Source organism: Aricia agestis, chromosome 17 (assembly GCF_905147365.1).
Source record: "Aricia agestis chromosome 17, ilAriAges1.1, whole genome shotgun sequence".
NCBI classification, from domain to species: domain Eukaryota; kingdom Metazoa; phylum Arthropoda; class Insecta; order Lepidoptera; family Lycaenidae; genus Aricia; species Aricia agestis.
Window position 1 is genome coordinate 11,531,401 of NC_056422.1, and position 27,476 is coordinate 11,558,876.

The window sequence follows — 27,476 nt, forward strand, 5'->3', positions numbered from 1 at the left end:
GTATACAACATTTAAGAAGAAATTGATCTAATTTTGTTTGTTTACGTTTACATTTCTGCGTATATACCAGGGCCGCTTCATGCATAATTTATCTCACATTGTTCCAAATAAAATTATTTCCAACACTCAAGCGGCTTATGAATCGAATAAGCCCACTCATTCGTACATTTTCATTAATTAACATCACACGAGGAGGTTTAAACCAATCTTCAGAACAATTGGCTTTCCTCCGGTTTAGGGTGACAATGGTTTTGCGTTTTGAGAGAATAAAAAACTCAGGACGTGGTTGAAAATTTTGAGGGGACACAATACACAAAAAAATTTGAGGGAACAATACACAAATAATATTATCTACTAGAGACGTACTCAGAGCTATTATATTACTTTCCTATGTTACTTTACTAGAGGTTCTATTTAATGAAGATTTTGATGTAACATTACTGATACTAGTAGTAACTAAAACTATTGAAAACTGTTGAAAACTTTTTACAAATCCAATCTGCAGTTTTCGTAATACAAATAATAATTAATAGTCCCATAATTTTTTAAACTGGACTTTAAGATTTGTGGAGAAATGAAGGAAATAAAAAATCAGGAACAATGGAGTTACAAAGTTTTTCGTGCCTAATTATTAAATAGCTTGTATAAAGTAATACTTATAGTAAATTTATTTATTTGTTTTTGAAAATTAACGAAGACTAGACCCCAGTGGAATTTTTGCAATACATATTACATACCTCTTACTTTTACTACTAATAACTCTTTCTGCAAAAATAAATATAATTCTTATTCTTATGCCATGAAGTGGAATTGTGGGGACCTGTCCGCAAATTTCCAGAACGTGTGGTGACTGTGTGTGGAACAGTACGTGTATTACTCTTATTCAAACTTTTGAATAGAGTTTTCACAAGACGGGGGGAGGGGGGAATGGGGTGCTAATGATAACAGAAACTTCGCTTTTGCGGGTAAACACAATTTTATTTGGATTGCTCAATCGCTTGAGTGGGATGGACCTGAGCACTTAGAAAAATCGGCCAAGTGCGAGTCGGACTCGCGCACGAAGGGTTCCGTACTGCATATACTATATGTATACTGTGGTTATAGAGCAAACAAAGACCAAAAATCGTGTTTTTGTATGGGAGCACCCCTTAATTTTTTATTTTAATATTATTCTTAAATATTAAAGTAGACATAATATAATAAGGGCTTTGTGAAAATATCAAGTGCCTACTTGTTGCCATTATTGATATCGAGCAAAAAAGGCCAAAAAAATCACGTTTGTTGTATGGGAGCCCCCTTTAAATATTAATTTTATTTTGCTTTCATATGTGTCGTTATAGCGGCAACGGATATACACAATCTGTGAAAATTTCAGAACTCTAGCTATAGCAGTTCTTGAGATACAGCCTGGAGATAGACAGACAGACAGACGGACAGACAGACATCGAAGTATCATGGATACGGTCCCGTTTTCACCCTTTGGGCACGGAACCCTAAAAATGGATTCGATTGTTTTTAGTTACATATCAACATTTCTGATATGTAACTAAAAACAATCGAATCCATTTTTCTATAGCTTTTGACATAAAGCGCCAATTACATAATATTACTAGCTACCGGCAAACGTTTCTTTGCCATATAAAGTATTTCGCCCGTATTATTTTATTGAAATGACTAAATAAGTATATCACCATGGCAACGTCCATCGCTATCCTCCTGGACTTTCACGAATATTTCAAGGCAAAAAATTAGCCAAATCGGTTCAGCCGTTCACGAGATTCAGCGAGACTAACAAAAAATAGAAATATTTTTTAAAAATCCTAAACTTGATGAAACCTTTAATTTACCATACGTCTGATACCGTCAATTTCTGCACATCTATTATAACTTTGCAATCATACTATTAAGTGGCCTGACACCAAAATATCCTCCAGGATGGCACCCCATTATAAATATCCACTGCCCAAAAAACGACCAACGAAAGGCTTTAAAAAAGGTTGAAAAATGAAGCGAAGCAATTGCCAAAAAAACTGAAAACTAGCGCTCGGAGCTCCAATCCGAAACTGCCAAAAACCGTAATATATTCGTACACAATAACAAATGAAGACGTTGGATGAAGTGGATAACTAATATCTTGTAACATAAAAGCAGGGCTCATTTTTTCTCTTATAATTTGAACAAAACCTTGTAACTTAGCTAAATCATCTGGCTAACAGATCTAGCTACACAAAATCTACATTTTTGTTATTTCAAATCATTTTTCCGGTCCTATAAAAGCCTTTATTAATGCGAAAAACGAAATTGTTCAAATTGTTTGTTACCCACCCGATTTTAAAGCATCTATTTAGGCGAAAAACGAAAATTTTAAAATTGTCAGTTATCCACTTCATCCGCTTGCGTCTTCAATACAATAACCCTCCCTAAGACAAATAAAAATCCTCCTTAGACGAGATTTCGGCAACAATGCTTAATCATCGCGAACTCACGATACATTCATTAAGGCGGCTTTTGTTCTCGATGTATTTGGGGAAGGCAAAAATTATAACATACAGTGTATCGTGGGGCGAGGCGACGCGGAATAAGTGGCAAAATTTCGTTAGGGCTGTCACTTGCGAGTTTAAATTTAAAATGTGTTTACATATTTTAAAATTTAAACTGTGCGTTTATCTCGTAAACAAACAATAAATGTCTGGGTAAGAAGTCGTCTATTTGCTTAGTAAAATCGAAATAAAATATAATTATATTATACAAAGCAAAACAAAATAATAAATAGGTATGCTTAAAACGCATGCAGATTTTTATTAGATTTATTTTCATCTTACGTTCACAGTATCGAGTGATACATAACTGTGGCAGCGTTAGTTCTGTTTTCCATATTCATTTAAATCATATTCATTTACAATATTCCAATCCATTTATTCAATCTGAATGTAAACGGTTACTGGAATGCATAGTGCTCCACTCCAGTGGCCGTTTACATTTTTCCAGTAGCGCTGGATTGAATTACTGGATTTGAACGATGTACACCGGCCATTATATTATGTGATCAAAGTGAACCTATTGCCCGAGGTGGGACCACTTTCGTGTAATCGCCGTGAAATGGCAATCACTGGAGCATCCGGTATACAGCTTATTAAAATTAAAAAGCTTAAAACAGAAATCCAGAAGTAAATACATAATCTTAGTAGGTACCTCTAATAGATATTCACATTAAGAAAGGACATATTTTGATAGTTTCTGTCAGACTCAGGATAGGTCACAAGTCCATAGGATAAGGTGTCTATACCAAATTTCATCAAAATTCTATTAACGATTAAAACCACATTTTTCCAGGATTACCGACGGATACATTATTTAAATCTATAAAATTTGTATCAACAAATAATAAAATATAAATTAAAAAGTATAGAATATGCACCAAAATAATAATTTAAAATAATTTAAATAAATATTTTTGGCAGCCCTACATTATATTCACGATTTAAGGCGCCTCCGCTAATGCTAAGAAAACACCGATCTACAGGGTGATGTAAATTCATTCGGAGCACAAATAAATAAAATGTTGCCTCATACGTTTGCATAAAAGGAATTTAAAATACGTGCTAGCGGAACCATAAAATAAGTTCTGTATATTCTTCTGAATACTAAGAAATAAACTATAGAGCTATTATTTCCTTTGTCTTCTTGAAATCTTAAAACAGGCCTACTTTTGGTTTAAAAACTGTGGTTGTGGAAGTGTAAAATTCTTAACATCATATGCCATAGCCGCCATTCTGTTCCAAATCAGTCGCAATTCAGTCGCAACTCAGTCCAAATTCAGTTCCAATTCAGTCACAACTTTGCCACAATAATAAGTAGTATTTTAAAAAGATAAAACCGACTTCAAATTGTACGTAATTAAGAATTAAAATTCCCTATCTCCAAAATTACTAAACCGATTTTGATGAAACTTGCAGTATTTCCTAAGTTGAACAATACCTAGTTCAACAAAAAAAGAATCACTTAAATCGGACTAGTAGTTCCGGAGATATGCGTGCACAAACTTAAAAACATACATACATACACTTTTGAAATTTGGCACATTTGTTCAGAAGCCGCAATTAACATTATACAAAAACTGAACAGTTCTGTAAATATTACATACATACGCGTCGAATTGATAAATCCTTTTTTTGAAGTCGGTTAAAAAATTAGTTTCAAGTTGCAATTTTAACCGATTCGTTGCCACCTTCATTTTCACGACTTCTTACCACAGGCCAAGCAGTTTGTTCGATGACGCGCCATAAGCGTCACCGGCCCTGCTGAACGATGACGCCCCACGTGCGGCATTGGCCACTGGTTGTGTTTTATGCACATTCAGACTAAGGAATTGTAATTACAGTATAATGAATTAGTTTTAACGTGTTTTTTAACAATCCTTGTATGCCGCGCCTGGCGCGTCATCGGCCTCACTGAATCTTTTTAAATGACGCGCTGGGCACGGCAGTGGCCACGAATCGGTTAATCGAGCTTGAGATGACTAATTTATGTTCAGTTAAGTCTGAGTTGAGTACAGGCACAGGACAGCAGCTGGTTGTAGACTGTAGCATTCATAAACTTATAATATACTGGTAGTATTCATAAACTTATAATATTATAAGTTTATGGTAGTATAATAATACTACCATAAATTAATAAATTTAAAAAAAAAATTGAAATTGACTTCCCAGTGAAAACAATAACATTATTTATTGCTAAAAGAACTGAAAAGTATAAAATATTTCTTGCTCTTTAGTAGTGCCTCTTTTAGAATTCGCCTAAACCTCAACTAAGGGTGGGTTGCACCAGAGGGTGGTTATAGTTAGGGTTAAGGTTATCGTCAAATATAGCGTCCATTATGGACTTTTACTAGGGATTTGACAGTTTATTTGACATTTTGTTATGGTTAAAGTTAAAGTTATAGTTACAGTAAGTTGGTGCAACCCACCCTAAGTATTAAATTTCTGTTAAACAAAAACTTTTGTTTTCAAGGCTTTTGGCTTATTTATTTGAAACATACTTATTTTTATTACTTAACAATAATAAAATAGGTACTTATTATGTTTTCAATTTTTAAAGGAACCTAAGGACGTGAAATATCAATACGTCGTAGTAAATTGCTTCTGCTATTTGATACTAGATGGCGCTGCAATACACGTCTCAACTATTGAGTAAAGAAAAATAATGAAAATATTTTAATTATATTTACTTACCCAAAAACATATCACCCCTACTATAATATCTGTTACCGTAACTAAATAAATTATTTAAAAAAAACGGGATAAGTACAATTACTTCGTAGTCGATGATCCGTCAGTCTGTCACCAGGTTGTATCTCAAGAACTGTGATACCTAGTTATAACTTTCAAAAAATATTATGTTTCATACACACATTAAAAAAGTCTAGGGATATCGCATTGAATATTTAAATATGGTCAGGAATGTTACATAAACACTGTTATGTTTTTTTTATAATAAATAAATAAAACTTTTAAAAGAAGATACCACTATCTTCTTTTAAAAGTAGGAAGCATCCAATCCAGCCATTCATGGCAGACTTAGAAAAATGGCTTTCCTAAGCCTGCCATGGCTGTCTGGATTCGTCCCATCAGGTGTCACCATTGTAAACGATGCTGAACGGCGAGAAGAACCAAAACATAATCTTACAAATGCAGATAACTTTCTGATTCTTCTGAGTCCTATTTTCTTCTGATTAATTCCTTTGCGGATCCCAAGACAGTTTGAGCAATGTGTCCCTCGGGCTCCCTGAAATCATATCAAAGGTTTTCGTGGTTGGATACCGCTGTCGATCCTGGCGACACAGGAGATACAGTGGTGGGAATGTGTGGTGGGCCAACGCCCTTTTAAAAAATGCAGATAACTGAATCATTCACAACGGACTGTCACCAGCAGTATTTCCGGATCAATACGAACTGCAAACCTTCAAGAAGAGAGCGTATTCCCTCCGCAGGCAACACACCTGCACGGTAGTTGCTACCCGTCAGGTGACCCGTTTGCTCGTTTGCCCCCTTATTTTATAAAAATAAATCAAGAACATAACCCCCTTTGTACAGTCGGTACAGTAATCTCGTTAGCCCGACATATCTGATCATCATCAGCGCCACTTGACGTGCATTGTTCAGTTGTCAATACATCAATAGTTATCGCATTGTTTTGATTAACACGATGACTGTACCGATTTTAATGAAACTTTAATTGGTAAAGTTATCACTGCCTAGATCTCGGGATATCTAGATTGCCTGAGCTACCTCATGGTGAGCATGGTCTCGAGTGTGTTATGTCTTTCAGTGCCGTCTCTAGCCCATGAGGCGCCCGTGTGCAAACATTACCCTAGCGCCCCCTAACAAGCGCGCGCGGTCAAAATGAAATGGGTACAAAGTAAAAGTACAGTTTGTCCGGCCGCTTAAGGGTGAGGACTCTAAGCGGTGGCTTCTTTCGTTCCACCAGACAAACTATACCAGCACATCAAGTTACCACATAAGTACTGTCAAATTTCTCCAATATAAAATAGATTACAAACTCTATTGTTATTTGTTTGTAGATTGAAGTTTTTTTTGGTTTTGACCATGATATTGTACTCTTCAGTCTTGACTGAACTTAAATTTCATGTTCTACATCACATCATCACAACATCGGTATTAATTCGATTTCATTGAAGAACTCTAACTTCTCTACATCCGAAGAGCCAGCATGGCACAGTTTGTTTTCTAAATTAGAACACTGTGCTTTTTTATATCTAAATTCAAATCCTCCCACTACCTATTTTGAAAAAACTAGCGATAGGACACTCACTATTACACCAAATAATATAATCTTCATTTATGTGTTTTAAGGTTCATTTCACGTTGAAAAATAAAGATTATAATATTTATAGCTGAGCCGCACATGGCGCGCCTTGCTTTGCTGTAATTCTACAAATATAAGAAGCGCTTTGGATATTACACAAAAATGTTTGCAAACTGGAGTTCTTTTTACGTTGGTCAATAAAAAGTGGGCCGTGGCGCTCGGCGCCCCTGGGACTGCGGCGCCCGTGTGCACCGCACACGTTGCACCTAAGGGAAAGACGCCCCTGATGTCTTTGATCTTATTCTCAAGTAAAAACTTCTTGAGAGGCGTTTTGCGATGAGCCATATCAAATGTTCCTGATTGAGGGAAGGGAAGAGAGGGTTTATTTGGTTATGTTATATTTTCTGTCGACAATCCCGATCTGTTGTTTTTTATACGAGACAATCTTGTGGATTTTGCTACTTCAACGACTTTGTGGGCGGTCTAGAATGAATACCTACTGAACACGTCAAATTAAGTAAGTAACTATTTAAATATTTTGTCACAACTCATAATCTTCTCACTTCATCTTGTTCTCGCTAGCCCCTCATAATAATTATGGTGGATTACAAAGATGTAATGTATGTGAGTAAAGATTGGGCAATAGGTGGCTTAAAGGTTGCTTCGGTAACCTAAGGCTGCTTCGAGGACCAAAAGTTGCTGCGGAGAGCTGAGGTTGCTTTAAGTAAAGAGTTTATAATAACGTTTAGAAGCCTTTACGTTAGCCCATATCGGATAAAATTAAGGAACTTCCTATAACATCAACGACGTCGATCGTAGACGAATATTATTATCACGATCGTCTGTATTTGTCCATCATTGAACAGCTATGTCCATACTATGCGCTTTCGTCTTCAATTTTCGTCATCTTATTTCATTCACTTTCGTTTTGGCGCATTCAATAATTCGTCAACGAACGCAACCCAAGTTCTGTCATTTTTAATAACAAAGCGAAAGTTTTGGATATGGTCAGAGATCATGCGTCGCGGGCATGCCTCACGTTCACTGTTGACTGCCCTATAACGCATGCCCCCGACGAACAGAAAAAGGCACAGTGTGGACAAAGATAGTGTCTGTCAGAGCATCACAGTTCACAATCATGGTGGCCAACTTCACAAGCATGTGGCTTATGGCAAAACTTTGGCATTTCCACTGTTACAATTACTCTTTTCTATCGCTGTATCGTTCACGCTGCCTCCATGTTTCCCACGGCGTACATCACTTTTCCTATAAAGCATCACAATTTACAAAACATATTTTCAACCCTATGTTACTCCAGTAAGGTTAAAATTACCTTGCACGTGATTAGCATGATTTGTTGTTTCTTTACAGTTTTATAAGCTATCCGCAGTTGGATTATCAGCTTTGTCTGGTTGAGATAGAGTTGATTTTGTATTGTGGGATATTGTCCAGCGTAGCGAATGTGTACAATATTTAAATATTTCGTGAATCATGCGCATTCGTGTGTATAATTACGTTTTTATCGTGGTTCAACTAATCGGTCAGGGGTGCTCAACCTTTAATGGGAAATCGTTGGATGACCTGAAAGTAAATACCAGGACGTGGGATTATTTTATTACGAAATCCATACTAATAATATTATAAATGCGAAAGTGTGTCTGTGTATCTGACTGCCTTTTCACGCTCAAAACGCTGAACCGATTTTGCTGAAATTTAGAGATAAGTACTTTAAATCCCTGAAAAAAAAGAAAGAAATAAAAAAATATATTTTGATCTCAATACACAGTACACATATGACACAACTATAATAATATCAACAACACAGAGCAAACAAGTTATATAATAATAAATAAATTGTGACTAAAAAGTCCCAGTTCGGCTTAGGTCATGAGTCATGTCATGACGTATGTCTATTGTCTAATACTTTACACCGGTTTTCAACTGAACCGCTAAGTGAAACATTCGCATTTCTTCTGAGATAATCCTATCTTGTAATTATATACATTTTTGTCCATATCTATAGTAGAGTTTTATGAAGTGTTCATTATTCTTTTTTTTTTTGACCTTAGAGAGCCATGCTTCGGCATGAATGGGCCAGCTCGACCGGAGAAATACCACGGGCTCACAGAAAACCGGCGTGAAACAGCGCTTGCACTGTGATTCGCCGAGTGAGTGAGTTTACCGGAAGCCCAATCCCCTACCCTTTTCCCTTCACTGCCCTCTCCTATTTCCTTCCCTACCCTCCCCTTTTCCCTTCCCTATCCTCCCCTATTACCCTATGCCTTCTTAAAAGGCCGGCAACGCACCTGCAGCTCTTCTGATGCTGCGAGTGTCCATGGGCGACGGAAGTTGCTTTTCATCAGGTGACACGTTTGCTCGTTTGCCCCCTTATATCATAAAAAAAAATCTCTTGTGTACTATCTATCTGTAATTCTACATTTCTTAATATCTTGTCGTAGGCTTCTGGCAAACTTACTTACTTTTCCACTGTGTTGTCTAATTTATGCTAGTTTTAAAATCATGTACATAAAGAATAAAGAAGGTTGGGCACCCCTGCATAACGGTTGCGTAGCGTAGTGGCGGATTTGCATCGGGTCGATGTCACGACACTTATCTCTGGCCACTGGCCTTATTAAACGGTCACTTTTTAACCTGACGAATTACACAACTAACGCCTCCGTGGTCCAGTGGTTTAAAGGCTCTTGACGGAGGTTGTGGGTTCGATTTCCGCGTTGAAAGTTTCTAAGTTTGGCTGAGAGTTGGGACATTGCAGATTGGTTGGCTGAGTAAGAGGATCCATGCGTTGGATGACATTGTACAAGTCCTGCGTCGGATCTGTCGACAGTCCTGTCAGTCATCCGTCCCACTGAGTAGTAGGTTGTGAGTAATAGCTTGATTACACCTACCGGGTAGAAGGGCGAGACAGTGGACTCGGTCAAGCACTCGGTGCTTTCGGCCAATTTGATCTTGCCCCTCTACTTGGTGGATTTAAGCCTTAAAAAAACAGCTCTTGTGTATATACGTAGACTTGGGCACTATAAAATGAAATAAAAAATGGTCCATGCGTTGGATGGACACGTAAAATCTCTATGACTCACGAGAGTAATGGAAGAAAGAGTGCTCTCGCGTATTGCGCATACACTTGAGCACTATAAAATCACTCCAGAGTCCTACTGCATTGATTTCTATGATATCCGCCACTGTCACTGAAAATAATGTGGAAAAATAATAATAAATTTAGCAATGTTGTATTTCAAGAATTAATTCCCTTCTCAAATACATTGAGTGGCTAGAACAACGTAGAACAGTCTAAATTAATAGCTTATAACTGGTTCGCAATCTAGATTCTAAAATCTAGACTAGAACTTAGAAGGTGTGTCTAAAACCCTTGACATACATGAGATAGGTGACCAGTAGCGGCAAACTACGCCCTGATAAGAGTATAGTGTTGATTTTTTTATACATGTGTGTGTATATGTGGAAATATTTCAAATCTAGAACCTTATGGCTATAATAATAAGATCGAAATGTTACTGGTCTATCGTATTGCACTATGTTACATGCCTCACATATAGTATGTATGTCATACAGTGGGCGTATCATGTTTAGTCTATTGTGACATATGATATATGAAATTATGAATGCTACGAGCATTCATAAGACAAAATTAATAATGTCTAGGAATATTTTGTAACTGTTTTAAAGATCTGTTTCACACAATTTTTAATTAATTACAATGTTCTACAACCATTCAATATTATGAACGTAACTTAACGTGTGTAAAGAATATGGCCATACTCCACTCCTAAAAAAAATAACCTGACATAACTTTGTTAATCTAAAACCCTTATTAAAACGTCAATCTTCTGATGTTGCGAGTATCCATGGGCGACGGTAGTTGCTTTTCATCAGGTGACCCGTTTGATCGTTTGCCCCCTCATTTTATAAGAAAGGGCCGACATGCTTGTGTATTGTATAGCTACCAACTACATACAGAAGAAATCACACACAATGATAGATTGTCTCGTAAAGTTAGGCGTAGTCTCTTTACAAGTGTGTGAGTGTGACATTGCGTTGTTTGTTGGTGGGTTGTACAGCTCTATCTTTCTTCTATAATATTCTGGTTCCAATACTTAACTGAACAAATAAATAAATAACTGTGTACAGGGTTATTGGTTACAGTAACTGCTCTAATACTAGGCACTTTAATCAACATCCGACTTCTATATCTGTATGCGACATATCCATATTCATATTGCAATCGGCCCCCACACGACGATTAGCCGATTTAGATAAAACCTGCTCTAAAATATACCAATTATCTACAACACATGCGAAAACCACCCTTACTCCCCACACATAAGAGCTACGAACACAAATCAAAACGCATTCATACGATACACTGCGAGAAAATTTCAATTGTATCAATTACATAGAAATTAATGTTGTGAGCCAATTTAGATCGTATCACGGGGGCGTAAGGGATATTTTCGGGGGGCGTACCGAAATGTCGATAGTACAAAATGGTCTGTCATAGATTTATACGGGTTCAATCTGGGACAACATGGTACAGGACCTATGACCCAAGAGATGACAGTATTATAGGTGAAGTATGCTCCCATGTTACCTTTGTTGTTACCGACTTGTCTGGCATCATCATCGTTCCAAATAACGAAGCAAGCTACAGCCTACAAGACTTATTTCGCGCGGATTGGTCCGCATGCGGGTAACATGCTCCTGGAAACGAACGTGTTGTCCAGGAAAAACATAAGTATCTATAGCCCATATGCGTTTGTGTTTGTGATTGTGGGCAACTTACATCCTTGTGCGGGCGATAGTCCGCATGTGACAATGCAATATAAAAATTAAAAATTAAAAAAAAACGTGTTTTTTTTACTTCTTTTTTTAAAACTGTTATTTAATTTGTACTTTTCTCTGATCGATGACTGTAACACCTTCCATAAAGTCTTTGTCCTTACAGTTTTTTCCAATTGTCTTATTATTATTTTTTTTATACAGAAGCAATAAAGACCAACCTATGCTTCTTTCTCAATTCAAAGCATCTTTATCCATCTAAAGATACATCAGCAATAAAGACTACGCTTCTTTCTCAACTCAAAGCATCTTTGTCCACCTAAATCCTTTCAGCAACTAAGTACAACATACATACAGAAACTTTAGACTTATTACTATGGATTTCACAACACATTCGTGCATAACAATTCTCGATTCCAATTCAAACTTTAATATGTCCGATTCCGATACGAAACTCGCTAATCTCCCAATAATCGATACATCGAGTTAGAATCGGAATAGAATATATTAATACGTGGCGGAGTTAGTTTGGAGATGTCTGCTGCGAAATCACTGCAACAATGCGCCTAGCTCTGATTTGCTTATAGATGATGGTTCGATTTGTGTGGATACGGTCAGAGATGAGAATTTATTGGAAAACAGCAATAAATTGCATTTTTTTTGGCAACACGCTGATTTGTCACGGAGCTAGCTAGTTTATAGTTGAAACACTGTTTACGTTAACTTTTAATAAAAATATAGCTGATTACATTAACTATCTAATAAATAATAATATCTTACAAAACAGCCCACGAAAGCTTACACAGTTAATCGCATTGCTTTCATCATCAAGAGCTAAGCTCTAAGATAGTAGATACTGGAACATCCAGTATCTACTATCTTAGAGCTTAGGAAAGCTAGTAGCCTTCCACGTAGGAAACAAAAATTGTGTGTCAACATAGAATCCAGAAGATCCATGCGCAAGTATCAAAAAGGCGTCAATCCTGTGCCTTTTTTATAGTCGTATCGGTCACCCATTGGGGTAACACGTAAACACTAGAACTTAGGCGCTAAAATAGTAAACAGCCCATGGGGTGCTCCTGATTTCATACAACCGGCCACAGGCACCGAAACCATTTTAAGACACCCTGTCGTATACGCTTAGTTTCTACACGACGCATGAGTCTTTCTTTGCTCTCTTAAAAATATCTCACACGTCGGAAAGAAACCGGTCACCGTCACCGAAACACATAGATCCACATGGCCGGCCGGAAACGCGAGGTTATTCGGTCTCACACGTAGCCACCGCGCCGGAACCAAACTGTTCACCGTCACCAAAACCGTGAAATGAACACCCAGTCGTATCCACATAGTCTCAACGCGGCCGGAGACGCGCGGACAGACATCGCAAAGTCCGCTGGATCGGCTTATCGCAGCGCATTTCCCGCCTCGACTATGCGTCTCCATACCATATTGTACATTTTGTACAAGTTTTGGAGTAATAGAAATTAGATGTAGAGGCTTAGAACTCACAATATTTGTGATAACGAACATGATCTTAACTCAATTTGTCCAAAAACTTGACTACTTAATTGCACTTTTCGTGGTAATGTGTCACTATACGAAATTGAAACATTTTGTCCAAGTTTTGGGAAAGAAATTAGATGTAGAGGCTTAGAAGAACTAATTCAGGATGATAGACAATTATTATTATTGTTAGTTACATTTCGTGTGGATGTTAGCAATTTGTGTCACTTACAAGACGTGACATTACAAGTGAAGAGGTAACAGATACACACACTTTCACATTTATTAGTATTGATTTAGTCCCGGAAAAAGTCACCAAATAGTTTTCGCAAAAATAGTATGTATTCGGTGCGTTTTTTTTCGAACGAATTTCGGCTCAACCAACACGTCTTAAACATAAAGGTCCATTCATCAACCTAAAAACTTGGAACAACTCCACCTACACGTTTGATCATCTCTAAACCATAATCCCGAAACCATAACATGAGGTATACTCGTCATTATAATATCCCATCCCGCCATTCCGCAATCCCGCAATCCCGATCTGGATCCCGCGCGTGACTCGCGCAGACATTTTATTACCATAATTTAAAACAAATATCTGATTGTACAATAAAGTGTTAAGTGAGGGATGCACACGCGAAGTTTGCGCTTTTGCACGACTCGTATGTTGAGCATTTTCATAATTTGTTGTCCAAGGTTAAATTTCTAATAATGAATTAGAGAATTAAGGCTCATAGTTTTGGGGCATTAATGGGAGTTTGGGAAAATCGTTGTGTCATTTTCTCATCTATGTAGGTAAGAAAACGATAAAATATATCTATTTTGGACATTTTGCCGATTTCGTTTTTTACATGAAATGTTACAAGTGGATATTTAAAAAGCTTATATTTCAAAACTATGATTGATCTGTTTTTATTTACTTCATTATTTAATAGTGGCGAGGTGTTTGTCACTAATCTCCATTTCAATCGGCATACTTCTCAAATTTTGGTAAACGTCATCCAATAACTTATATTAATTCATAAAAGCTTGGGCTTACCCGTGAGGAGGTGACGATTAAAAGTAGCTCTAACAACAATTTCATTGTAGTTCTATAATCAAAGGTTAGGAGCATATTTTGTCTATAATACTTAAATACTGGCAACATTTTGATATGCAAATGTTGCTCGCGTCGAAGAATTAGTTCCATTTAAGGCCCTATTCTAAATTTATCATAGTAAACGTTTCTCGCCTGGCCTGTCACCTCTATTTGAATTCTCCGCAAGTGTTGTCCTTAATAAACACTCCGGCAGTCACGGACCGCTCGGCCTATCGCGGCACACATGTCGGGCTAAGCGCATGCACTTATTTACTGGTGTGTGCACGAGTAAATAGTCTAGGAGGTGGAGGAGAAAAATATTTTATAGTATTTTAATAAACATAATATATAATATAATATAAAATAAACATAAGTAGGGAGCTTACACAAAAAACTCGTTATTAAGAGCCGAAATACAATTAATGAAAAAATGAGACACTTTTAAAAAAAACTTATTTTCAAGAGCCAAGATACAAACGACTAAATGAGACACAAAATATATTTTTTCACTTCTAAACATAATAAAATTAAAGAAGTGACACTACTTTTACTGTTGATAATCGTAATAAAATGTCGGATATTATAAAATTCTACACGTTTTATCATAATAATTATTATCTTACTCTACTATTTCTTTCCAAACCTTACTGAAGTTATAAGTAAATTCTTTGAACATAAAAACTGTCGGCAGAAGTGAACACTAAACAGCACTGGCCGACATTTATTTTTGCAGCGTGATAATACAATAAGAACGGGAATCTCTCATATTATTATGGATTACGCTGCGCCGGTGGTCTTCCACCTTCCAAATTTTCGATAAAATACTGTCCTGACGTTAACAACCTATTACAAAAAAGTTCACAACGTCACTAAACTCACTGCAAAACTAAATTAGCCACGAACCAGTTAACACTATCAAAATGAATTCAGCTCCTATCCTATAGGGCTAAGAACTGTCGTTCTGCGTGGTTCGTGCGGCATGCCCCGGGCATCTCAGACGCAATCTTTATAAGGTGGTAAAACATATATTTAATGCTAAACGCCCGACACGATCGCCTGAGAAACGACCGCTACTAAACCTGCTTCATATAATAACAAATTATTGCAGATCGCGCTTAGACTATGACGGGTGGGTTATGAGATTTTTGTGGTACTTTTACAGTATGGATCTTAGACTATGTTCCTTTGTTCATAGAAAACATGATTTTTATACAGCTTTGTATAAGGACATTACACTTTTTTACAGAAATTTCGAAAATTGAAAAAGTAAAGTGCTATTTTACTATTCTTGTGCTTGTATTGTTAAAGTCAAGAGTGTCACGTTTTCTCAAACTTAAGGCAAGACTGTCACTTTTTCGATCGAAGCCACATTATCTTTAAGCTTATTGTTATAAATTGATTTAGTTTAATTAAACGGTTTCGGTGGGATCCAGATCCACTTAATCATTGGCAGGAAGGTCCAGGCCGTAAATCTCCGATCTGGGTAATGTGTTTCTGTTCGCCCCTGGACAGAACCTGCCCTTAAGATATCTCGTCAGACAGTTCTGCCATTCCTTTGTATGTGGATTTGTATGGAGCGGTTAAATTATTGTGTAAATTCTAATTGTGTTGTTGTATTTGACCGCCAAATAATTCTTATTTATTTATTAAAGACTTAACAGCAGACCTCCAGGTTACTTCCGCACTTGGTTCAGATTGGGTGCATGATTTAGTTTTAGATAATATTTAATTTTAAGTTATGTTTTTTGATACTTAACTAACCCTAAATTTTTAAGTCTGTTATACTAACCAATGCACCATTATAAATAGTAGTCTGAAATAAAGATATTTGTATTAAGTTTCAAAAGGAGAGACTACAAATTTAGTATGTTTAAAAATTTGTTTGAATTCTAAATCATTCAATTTAGATAGAGATGCCTGGTTAACTTCTCCGCATTACGCTTAAGATAAACAAAATGTGATAACTATTATAAGTAAACTGGCTACGATCTTTCCAATAAAAAAGAAACACGTTTCAAATATTACGTCTGATAATATTATTAAATCAGACGTAATTTTTGAAACGTGTTTTTTTTTGTATTGTTGCATAATTATGCAAAATTGCTGCCTCTAAAATTTGAAATCGGGCACAATTTTTTATATATTTTTTGGAATAAAATACTAATAAACCTCTATATGGTTACGCGATACCCATGGAGATTTAAAATTTTGAGATAAAACAGCTCCATACAATTCCTAACAAAGTTATCGTTTGAGGCGCGTGATATATCCCCGTCTTCAGGAAGGGTTAAGGCCTGAGCCCATTTACAAATCACAAACACTGACCACCCCCATCCCACCCCACACCCTACTCCCACCCCCACAATTATATATAACCGCTTTATACACCTTTAACTTGAAATATGGTGGATTTCGGACACCCCTTAATTGTCTTGAATCGTCTGGGGAATGGTAATATCAATCTTGAACAATTTCCATACTCGCATATGGACCGCCACTATTATGCGATATGCGTCCAATTTTAACGTTCTTGGACTCCACTTACATTGTAGATATGTATTAGAAAACTTTTCCAAATTGGTCTAAGAATCCGTAGAAATTTTGAACAGAAAACGACATACGTGGGAGAGCCATGCTTCGGCACGAATGGGCCGGCTCGACCGGATAAATACCACGTTCTCACAGAAAACCGGCGTGAAACAGCGCTTGCGCTGTGTTTCGACGAGTGAGTGAGTTTACCGGAGGCCCAATCCCCTAACCCCTACCCTATTCCCTTCCCTACCCTTAACTATTCCCTTCCCTTCCCTTCCCTACCCTCCCCTATTACTCTATTCCCTCTTAAAAGGTCGGCAACGCACTTGCAGCTCTTCTGATGCTGCGAGTGTCCATGGGCGACGGAAGTTGCTTTCCATCAGGTGACCCGTTTGCTCGTTTGCCCCCTTATTTCATAAAAAAAAAACATTTTCTAACTTTTTTATGTTGTGTTCCTATTTATTTGAACAAATATATAGTTTTAAGTGAAAACTTCTTTAACGACGTAGTGCACATGCTGGGAAGGGTAAAAAGTGTGAAACTTACGTCAGGACTCGTGACCTGGCCATTTAGCCGAAACTTTATCGTTTTCGCTTCGTTATAGAATCGCCGATCAAAATGTATGGAATTGACATATTAAGACGAATCGAACGTTAACGTCATATTAACGAACGTTTCTAATAACGTAGACTATAGTCGTCATAAATAGTAACATTTAAATTGAATTTTTGTCGGCCGCGATAAAGATCGGGAAGGCGCCTTCAAATTATCTCCGCTGTTTGTCTATACTTTCATTTATATATATTGTATTTCTACTGTAGCCATGCTACGGCTGCTGATTTAAAATTCGTCAACATGGATGTAGACTAGATTATTAGCGAGGCGTAATATCCCCGCTGTTTACCGCACCGGAAAAATTTATGTCTACTGCGGAAAAAACAGTAGGTTTTGTCTTTACTTGTGTCGGCACTTCCGAAGTGCAACCCGTTATTGTTCCATAAAAACCAGTGGTTTTCGAAGATTCTTGTAACCTAATACATTTAAGTCGACTTTAAACGTATACGTATAGGCCTTATTTAGCCTTATTATAAGCTAATAACTCCTTAGTTACACTCGCGGACCTTTGAATGAAACCGATATAATGCCTCTAAAACATGCTTTCTCATGCGAAAAACAGACCTACGGAACCCTAAAAAGTACACCTATTGTCAATAAATTAACCATAGAAGTCCATTACTTACTTTAAATAGGTCAGCCTACTGCCTACCCCCACATTTGAATAACTATCACCGTCTAATTCCTTAGATAAAGGCGGCCATGTTGGCACGACCGTTTCCGCCGGAAGTCCAACTTGGACGGATATTCAAACTTCACAGGAAGTGAATGGAATTTCAACATATATTTCAAAATTGGAATTGCTTTTGTGATTTGGGATTGAGCGATATGCTATACATATCAATATAATATTATATTTGTCATAAGATACTGTAGACTGCTAGTGTTGACTGAGACTTAGGGCTGGTATAAATAGTCAGCACTTAAGATGTATCTCGATCTCGAGACACGGTTCAGGCTCTGTGATTTGGACCAATCATAGAGCCGAACCGCGTCTTGAGACCGGGTCGCTAAGTACTGACTATTTATACCGGCCTTCCGTTCCGTTCCTTTCGGCCCGTCACCATTCATTTATCGAGGTGGATCCAAATATTTTTTCGGAATATAGACTCTTCTTAGATCTTTATCTAGATAGATCTAGATAGATCTTTTTTCTTATCCTGAGACTCGAAGAATTTGCACATCAAAATTCCCTAATCTTGACTCAGCCTCTGAAGCGTAAGGAGAAAGAAGTGCGGTCTCTCAAGTCAAATTTATAATTCAAGGCTGACAAGCTAGGATTGGTATTAAGTTGAACTATGAAAGTGGTTTATTAAAAAGGGCCGTAGACACTTTTTCCAACGACTATTAGAAGTAACAAAATAATTAGTGTTTCGAACAATAGCGTAAAGGCGAAATTCGAAATAGTTTGAACATAAATTTCCAATAATCGCGAAATGAGAATCGCCGCCAATTTAGATGTTCGTCTAATTAGAGACGGTCACTTGAGCCAGACTAGTTGTAAGGGCGGGAACGCACGAGATGTAATAGTTAAAGCAGCTTATTATACACCTATGTAGTTCGAATGTTGGCCTCATTAACTAAACTTAGGTTTAAAAATGATCCGTATAATTTCATTTTGATCTAATTTGGATAAAAGCAGTACCTACTTTAAAAAAAGTTAAGATGCTTTAATAGTTGCTAAATTCACCTAATATATGTAAGTTACGATCCGATATTACCTGTATGTAGTCTGCAGATATAAATTATTATTTTTAACAAAAAATAAAAACAATAACATTACTTATTATTAAATTAACTATGTAAAATGAATTTCCGCCGCGCGGTAGAAAGAGGGGGATATTATTCTAGAATAATAGGGAGGGGCATATTATTCTAGAAAATATCGTAAGATGGTGTGAGGGTAGCCCTAGAGCTAACCTCACACCATCTTATGAATTTTCCATTAGTTTTCGTGTCCTTTCAACTCAACTCCAAAAAGTACACAATTCCACAATTTTTTAAATTCTTCTTATTTGTCTTTTCTTTACGCATAATTATATTATTATTATTATGTCTTCACGTAGCGATAAATTCGCTTAGTGACATTATGACATTTAGATCAATCATGTTTATAGCAAAACACCCCTGATTTAATTACAACTTAATTACAATGCGCTCATGTATATTCAGCCTTACAATAAGTTAGAGGGTAATCAATTAAAATAATATTTGGACGAGCGGTATGGAGGCGGCGTTATACATTAGGACTGTCCGAGAAAGGCCGAAATGTGGTCACTCCCAAATATATCTTGGGATTTCATCCCAATTATCGGAAGCTACCTAGGATTGTGAAAATTGGCCATTGTTAGGAAAGGCAGAAATGTGATCATCCGGTACAAAATTATAATGATGCCAAATATAATATTATTTCTTATGTTTTGGGGATTAAACTAGTAGGTACTATTCAACAGTCGAAAGATGAGACTAATGGTCACTCACTCAGAGACATTTAAGGGCCAACCCACACGTACCACAACCACTCCACGTCGCAACGACAAAATGCCGTCAAGCAGTGGTGTCGCTGCAGCTTTTTGTAGTTGCGTTGTGGTAACGACAAAATATCGATGTGGTTGCGTTGTCGCCAGTAGTTGCGATGTGGTTACGTACGAAAGTCAATGAAACGGAGGGAGGGAAGAGCGCGGGCGGTGTGCGCGCACTGACGTTTCATCGACGCAACGTTGTGGTTGCGATGTGGTCGGTATCACACAAGTGGTCGACAACGACTGCAAAATTTGATACGTATGAATAGTCCCAGTAGCTCATTTACAATACGAAATATGGCGCGTATATTTCCAACCATGTGGTGTGGTCGTGGTTGTCGTGTGGTTCTGGTACGGATTAGCCCTAATGATTAACATTGATTTAATGAAGATTTTGATATACTGAATACAATATATTATTATGTCAAACTCTTGATTAAATTACTGCTAAATAATCATCTTCTCCGTGGCAGTTAAACTTTGATAAAAATATTATAATGTTTTAATAAACTTTGATTGAAATTTTAATTCCTTGGTACGAAATAAAATATTATAAGTAATACTCTCTTTTATGTTATACTATGATGAGTATAATTACTCTTAGGACATCTTAGGACTGGCGATCAAAGTGAAATGAAGAATTATTCAAATCGCCAAATCATTAATTATTCTCTAAGACATACGTCAGAGGGGTCAAGATATGCCGAATTAATATTCATATACCAGGTGGACGTCACGAGCTGAGAAGGGTGGACTTAAGGAATGGACAGTGGTTAGGGAGTAGTTTGCAGAGGGGAAAATATTTGTTGATGCCTACGAGTAACTTGAAATGTTAAACGAGATTTAAATAAAATAGGAAAAAGGAAGGAAGTAATGTTCCCACAAGTCATATTTGTAAAATTACTAATGAATTGTGACAGGTGAGTGTAAAAATTTCATTTTACTAAGGGTTCCGTACAAAACGCTTTTAGTTAAGTATTTTTTTATAATATTTTGTGTTCAGCGTCTACATATTATAAAATACTATTATTATTTGATTAGCTGGACCACTATCATGATTTATAAACGGTGAGATAGAGAAATCTATGGGTCCGGTTATTGCAATTTGTGTCCCCTAAAAATCTGTCGTTCTATTCGTTCCACTTTTGATCCTCGAGCAAATCAGAAAATTGTAAGTTTATCCTACTAGTCGGCGCCGAATCTATATCTATACATATAAATAAAATTGGAGTGTCTGTTTGTAATATTAAAATAAGCGTTTTTTACTACATGCATATGAATATTTAGACGGTACTTACATCAAAATGACAATTTTTAGAATTTTTGTCTGTCTGTATGTCTGTCTGTTTGTTCCGGCTAATCTCCGAAATGGCTGGACCGATTTTGACGGGACTTTTATTGGCAGATAGCTGATGTAATAAGGAGTAACTTAGGCTACTTTTTAACCGACTTCCAAAAAGGAGGAGGACATATTTTTACTTTTTTATTTTTAACCTATGTATTTTACATTTTGTTGACGCGGACGAAGTCGCGGGTAACAGCTAGTTTTAAATAAGAGTAGATTACTTTATTTTCGCCGCCCCATGTACCTTATCTGTAGTTCCTCTATGGACGCTGTCGCCTTTAGCCGCGCGTGGCCTACAACGACCTATTTATATTATAATAAATCCGGGGCTAATACTAGTAGACCGTACGTACTAGGTAGCATCGTAGCTCCCGAACCACTTTTTTGTAGTTACTCCTCTAGATAGTATCATACAGTAGGTATAATAGTTTGTCGTCTCTACCCCTAATCTGCTCTTCACCAGGGTGGCACCAAGAAGCCGGGTCGTCTTATCTGCCCACGCCGGGAGCGGCTGATGGATTAACTCCATTGTTTCACGGAATCCGTAATTGCGGTTTACATACTGTTTTGTTTAACGTCATAGCTAAGGTTTTTTCTGTTTCTTTTAATTCCAGATGATATTTCTAGGCCAAACAGCGCGCGCGTAGTACTGAATCGCGCAATTATAGTTCGTAAGATCGGTGAGACTTAAATACAACGTCTGAAATGACAGTCTACGGCCTGACTGAACATACTTAGCTTAGTTAAAAGAGTCTTCTTTGGGGATCTCACGCGTGTTCTCACCGCGTGTGACCCTGGTGTGATATTGCCACGTATTGTTGGACATTACTCCATCTAATATTATAAATGCGAAAGTGTTTGTCTTTCTATCATCTTCTGTTCTCTCTTCACGCTTAAAGTTTAAACAGCTGAACAAATTTTTTGAATCCAAATATCACATGCGTGAATTCTTCAAAAATTACTATGTCTAAATGGAAGACGAATCAAAATTTACAAGCTGAATAGAACTTTTTTGGTAGTCGGTTAAAAGCTTTATGCTTCCATCACACAGTTATTACAGCGTCTTAAGCATATATTATTGGAGACCCCTTCAATTAAGGTGGGAGGGTTTGTTTTTAAGATTTGCAACGGTCGAGCGGCCAACAATAACTTGGCTTAATTTAGTTTACGTTGATAAGGGTCCGACCCTTTGTACTTCAGGTGGTCAGCGGAACTGGGACAAATATTTAAACTATCAGTTACAGACTCCTGAAGATTTATGGTGTATTATCATCAGCAGGAAGGATGGTGTGCTATCTTTATCTGATAAGGATACACTATCTTTTCCTGGGTTTGGCGAGAAACACCCAGAAATTACATTCCAATTACTAGATTTTGTTCAAGGAGATTGCTTATTTGCTTTACATGTATTTGCAAAATTCGTTGAAATTACTAGATTCCTATATTATAATAGTAGTCTTCAATATTAGAACAAAATCTTTTCCTATAAGGGTGTGCATTGACTGTAAAGGCTTTGTGAAACAACAGAATTTTCCAATTTTGTATATTATTGTTCTAAGTAAGTAGGAGTAAATGCATACTGAAATTTATTTCCAAGGGTCTATATGTACCATCGAGGATATTGATTCCTAGGCAGTTGACGGACCAACGTCATGTGGTCGGCTTATATCAATTCAATGTTAGCTGTGATCGGTCGGATGGGTTTGACGTAACGCGACCAAATTACTTAGGTCCGCTATCTGCCTATGGAACCAACTTCTCTGATAAAACATTATACATTTGGATTCATGCTAAAAACTGGCTACTTGTTAACATTATTTTTAGATCAAAAGGGTCGTCCACGAAACAACTAAAAAAACTTTTCATTTACAGCCCTAAAAACCGAATAAAAAAACTTCCTCGCGACAAAGTTACATAGAATACATCTATAATAGTTTCACGACGTGTAAAGGTTTCGGTATCTTAGACAATAGGGCTGCCACAATAGCCTTTGTCTTCCACTTTAATTATTAAAAGTGCAGTTTTAAACGTTTTCTTTTTAACTTTGTATAATGTGTTGCACCTGGCGTTTCTTGCCTTTTTACAATTATGAATAAAAGAACAATTTGCAATATTACTTTTAGTCTAGTCCTGGTTGATATTTAATGTTAGAGCTATTGTTGTATTTATCGTGGTGCACGTTTCGAAGAATTTCACTGAATATACAGTATATGATAATAGAGAAAATTAACAAAAATGCGTAATATGCTACTTAAATATACAAAATTAATTTATTCACTTTTAGTGTGTTTTATGCAAAAATTTCCCCTAAACCATCAGTAGAAAGCCCTTGTTGCTCTCCAGGAGTGCCACCTACAGAAGCTAAAACAAAACAGCAGGCATGCATTTTCGGTGCAGTAGAAAGTTAGGGGGATATAACTTCCTCTCTTACGGCGGCAGTGTACTTTTACGACTTGATCAAATCACGTGTACTAAGTCCTAACGCGAGTGTACCATTTTTTACCCACCCAAAAAACCGCTAAGGAAGTTTTCACTCCAAAAATGTTTTCTTTACCGCAATCACTTAAGTTTTTCAGTGGCCAACCAACACACGATCATTTCCCTGTACAGTTGTGAACAATAAATCAAAAACTTATTTCACTCGAACAGAAGCGCGTTGTCATCGCACACTTTTCCGAGCGAGTGTCTTCCCAAGATGTAAGTCATTCCCACCACACATGTCAGGAGAAATCCGTCTTTAGTGGCCACAGAATAGAGTTGGGTTGTGAGGAATGTTTGGGAATGAAACACACGGTAAGAAATTGCACCGAGCATACTAAAATGCTCGCTAAAGGACATACAGAGAGGCTGTATGGGTGAGGAGTTTGGCTGACTATATTGTATCTTTCGACAGCAATGCATTACGCGAAAGTCGTATAAAATGTACTGTCAAACAAACATTTTGTCACAATCACCCTCCAGTGACGTTCGGACTCGTTCGTTTGCATGCTAGTCCGACTGGACTCGCGCATACACCAGGGACTGCACGAGTCTAGTCCGGTTGGCCTGGGGTCGGTCGACGGGATTAATTAGTCTTGTCTTATCATTATCGACATTATGGAGGCCTTTTACGTAGACTGTATAAAACCTTACCTTTACGTATAAGACAAAAGACTAAAATTAGGCTTATAACTTTTTTCCTATGAAACACAGCAAAACAGAGCAAAGAAATTATATATGTAATTGATTGTACTGTCGGTTCTTGGTGGAAATTCATGTTGTACACTAATAAAACACACTTTTCTTGCACTTTTTCCACTATACCGACGTTAAACTTACACCTGATGATGAATAATTTCGAAACCGGTCGTGTTATTTGTTAAAAGTTATAATAATATCTAAATATAGTGGAAAAAGTGCAAGAAAAGTGTGTTTTATTAGTGTACAAAAGAAATTATACTTTTTCTTTTCAAGACCGAGCCGCTCGACAGAACATCACCCCGTGTGTCAACAGGAAAGGGTAGGGTGTGCTGTAGCATAAATGATCACCAGTAGACGAAGACAAATGGCCCCACAAACTGAAGATAAGGTAGGCTGAAATTAGCTTCGTTTTAGTTGTGCTCGTTAAAGGGTGGGAAAATGGAACTCCATTTGAAGTGTTAAGGATCGAAGTTTGACCAATACTTTTGAAATACTGCTGTCAAATCGTTCTGTAGGGACAAAAAGGTTCCAATAGGTACGTTGTGTTAAATGCACGGATGTAAAAAAAATAGGGACGTAACCTAGTCTAATCACGAGTGAAGCATAGCTATGGCCGCGTGTGTAGGATGTGTGCGTGTCATTGGTGCAGTCACTCAATGTACAATGACAGCGGGTTGTAATAGCTAGTTGCGTGTGTGAGTGTCGGTCACGTGTACAATAAACGAAATTGTCGTACCTTGCATGCTTCACGTCTTTATAGTGTAATGCTACGTCCGTATTTTTTTTACGTCCATGGTAAAATGAAGAAAAATAACAACCCTTATTTAAATTTTATAAGAGTCAGAAAACAGAATACAACCTACCAAATCACTGAAAGTTGCTTTCAGCCTTCCATGAAATAGATAAACCTAAATTTTCTAGCACTGAGCGTGCTAATGATAATGATAAATGCTATAAGAACACTCTCAATTTCCAAGTAAGAGAACTAGGTTAACATTGATGCACTTGTTTGGACGCTACGATGCCCCAAACATACACTGTCAGACAGACAAGTAGACAGACACGTCAAACGTTTAACACCCCTTCTTTGGTCGGGGGTTAAAAATGGATAGATTCCTTCAAGGCACTTCCACCTAAATCGCTATTTACATTACCTCTCATTAACTTTCCGGCCACCCAAGATGGCGGAGTTGGCCGGAGTTGGCCGAGTAACGAGGTGTTACCCCACCTGCCGGCCCGCACGTCAGGCCGATTGTCCGAAAATTAGCTTTGACCGCATATAAATACATTAAGATAATCTCGGCACCCGTACAAGGCATGAGCGGGAGCGTTGTATCGAAGTTTTAGGTATAATATAATTTAACATATATAGTCTTTACTCTTTTATAACATTATTAGCTAAAATTTTTGTTGCCTTTTCACACTAAAATTATGGTAAAAACAGATATTGATGTACTACACAGAATTTAGTATGGAAATAGTTTAAGTTACAGTAAAGAATCTGACTCTTTGGAAAAAAGGTAGTTGGAATTTGGATATGCAATTAGTTAGCTTTAAATAGGGAGTGAACTTTAATTTTTAAGTCAAGTTGCTTAAACATAATAATAATAATAATCATTTTATTTTCAGATGTTATCCATAGTATTTTTTTAAGTCATTACGTTACCAAACATTACCAGAACATTGTACAAATCATCACTTTAAATGTTATTAATTTTACGGTTCACATTAAAATTATGACAAAACCTATCCTATTTTTAGTCCCATTAAGATTTTTATCCATTTATCTTGAATGGGACAGTCAAATCTTGCATATATCATTTGCAGGATGCTGTTGCTGCTTTCACGTAAGCGCTGACGCATAGACGCTACTTTTTTGCGAATAATCGCATAAAAATCGTCCGTACGTGCTTCACAAAACATTGAAGAAGCACTACAGAAGCGAGGCAGCCGCAACAACACCCTGAAAATGTCATTGTACACGAAGGGCACTGGCTGTCCGACGCCGATGACGAAACCACAAGCTACTCGAAAAAAAGGATTGACAATAGGCCTTGAAAAAAGTTATCTTAACTTCACACGAGCAGCGCGCAAATCTGCGTGCCAGCATGTTGCCTCGAACAGCCAGAGCCCTTCGCTCCCGCTCTATATCATCGTCATCTGACAAATCATCTGCAACTACATGTCCTAAGTATCTAAAAGTTTTTGCAAACTCTAATGCAACATTATTCAACCTTATTGGCTGGTTATGAGCTATTTTATCTCCACTGCTTTTAAAGACAAGGACTTTGCTCTTATACTTGAGCCCATGATCCTCCGCATATGCCTCTCACAACGATAAAAGCTTTCTAACTGACCCAACTGATGGGCCCAGGAATTATCCATTTTAATTTGCTCTTGCCTATCTTGACACCATTTGAGCTTTTGTTTAAACTCTTTTCTGTTATTACACATATCAAAAAAGGCACGGCCTTGAGCTGGTTTACCAGCTTCCACCCAAGCCAAAAACTTTAACCTGGCCTGTCTGTGGAAATAGGCTACGTGTTTGTTCCAACCAGCTATGTAACCGCCCTTCCTACGGGTTTTACCACGCTTACCAGTAACGATCGCAGCACTTGAGAGAGTAGAGACAAGCTCGAGGTACATTTTAGCTATAACATTTCTATGTTTCTTATCCGAGCACATCCCATCACAGCAATGTGATAACTCATCCGGAAAATGTCTATTCCTCAATTTTGAATTGCAAATATTCTGATATTTTAAAATTTGGTCTTTTGAACGTCTTCCCCATACTACGCCACTCTGAAGTACTGGGACATGCTCAGAGAGAGACATAATATCCAGATCATAAAATCTTAGTTTACAGGCTAACAATGCAACGAATTAAATAATTTTAGGAACTATGACTATAATATTGTGAGCAGTGTGTAGTAGGCGCCTTTGTCTTTTTAGTACAACGAAATTATCACAATATTTTGTATTCAAAAATTTAACATAATAATACCAGTCCTCATCCAGTCACTGTTTTAAATATATAAAATTAAATCTCAGGTAT

General features: G+C 37.2%; 1 long non-coding RNA gene across 1 annotated transcript; it reads right to left on the bottom strand.

The window, feature by feature from the left end:
• Positions 1 to 4,207: 4,207 nt before the first annotated feature.
• On the bottom strand, positions 4,208 to 26,279 carry LOC121735574. Its single transcript, XR_006036883.1, has 3 exons — positions 26,269 to 26,279; positions 22,484 to 22,489; positions 4,208 to 4,509 (listed from the first exon to the last, which is right to left on the bottom strand). It is a non-coding gene; the product is annotated as an uncharacterized LOC121735574 (long non-coding RNA).
• Positions 26,280 to 27,476: the final 1,197 nt, after the last annotated feature.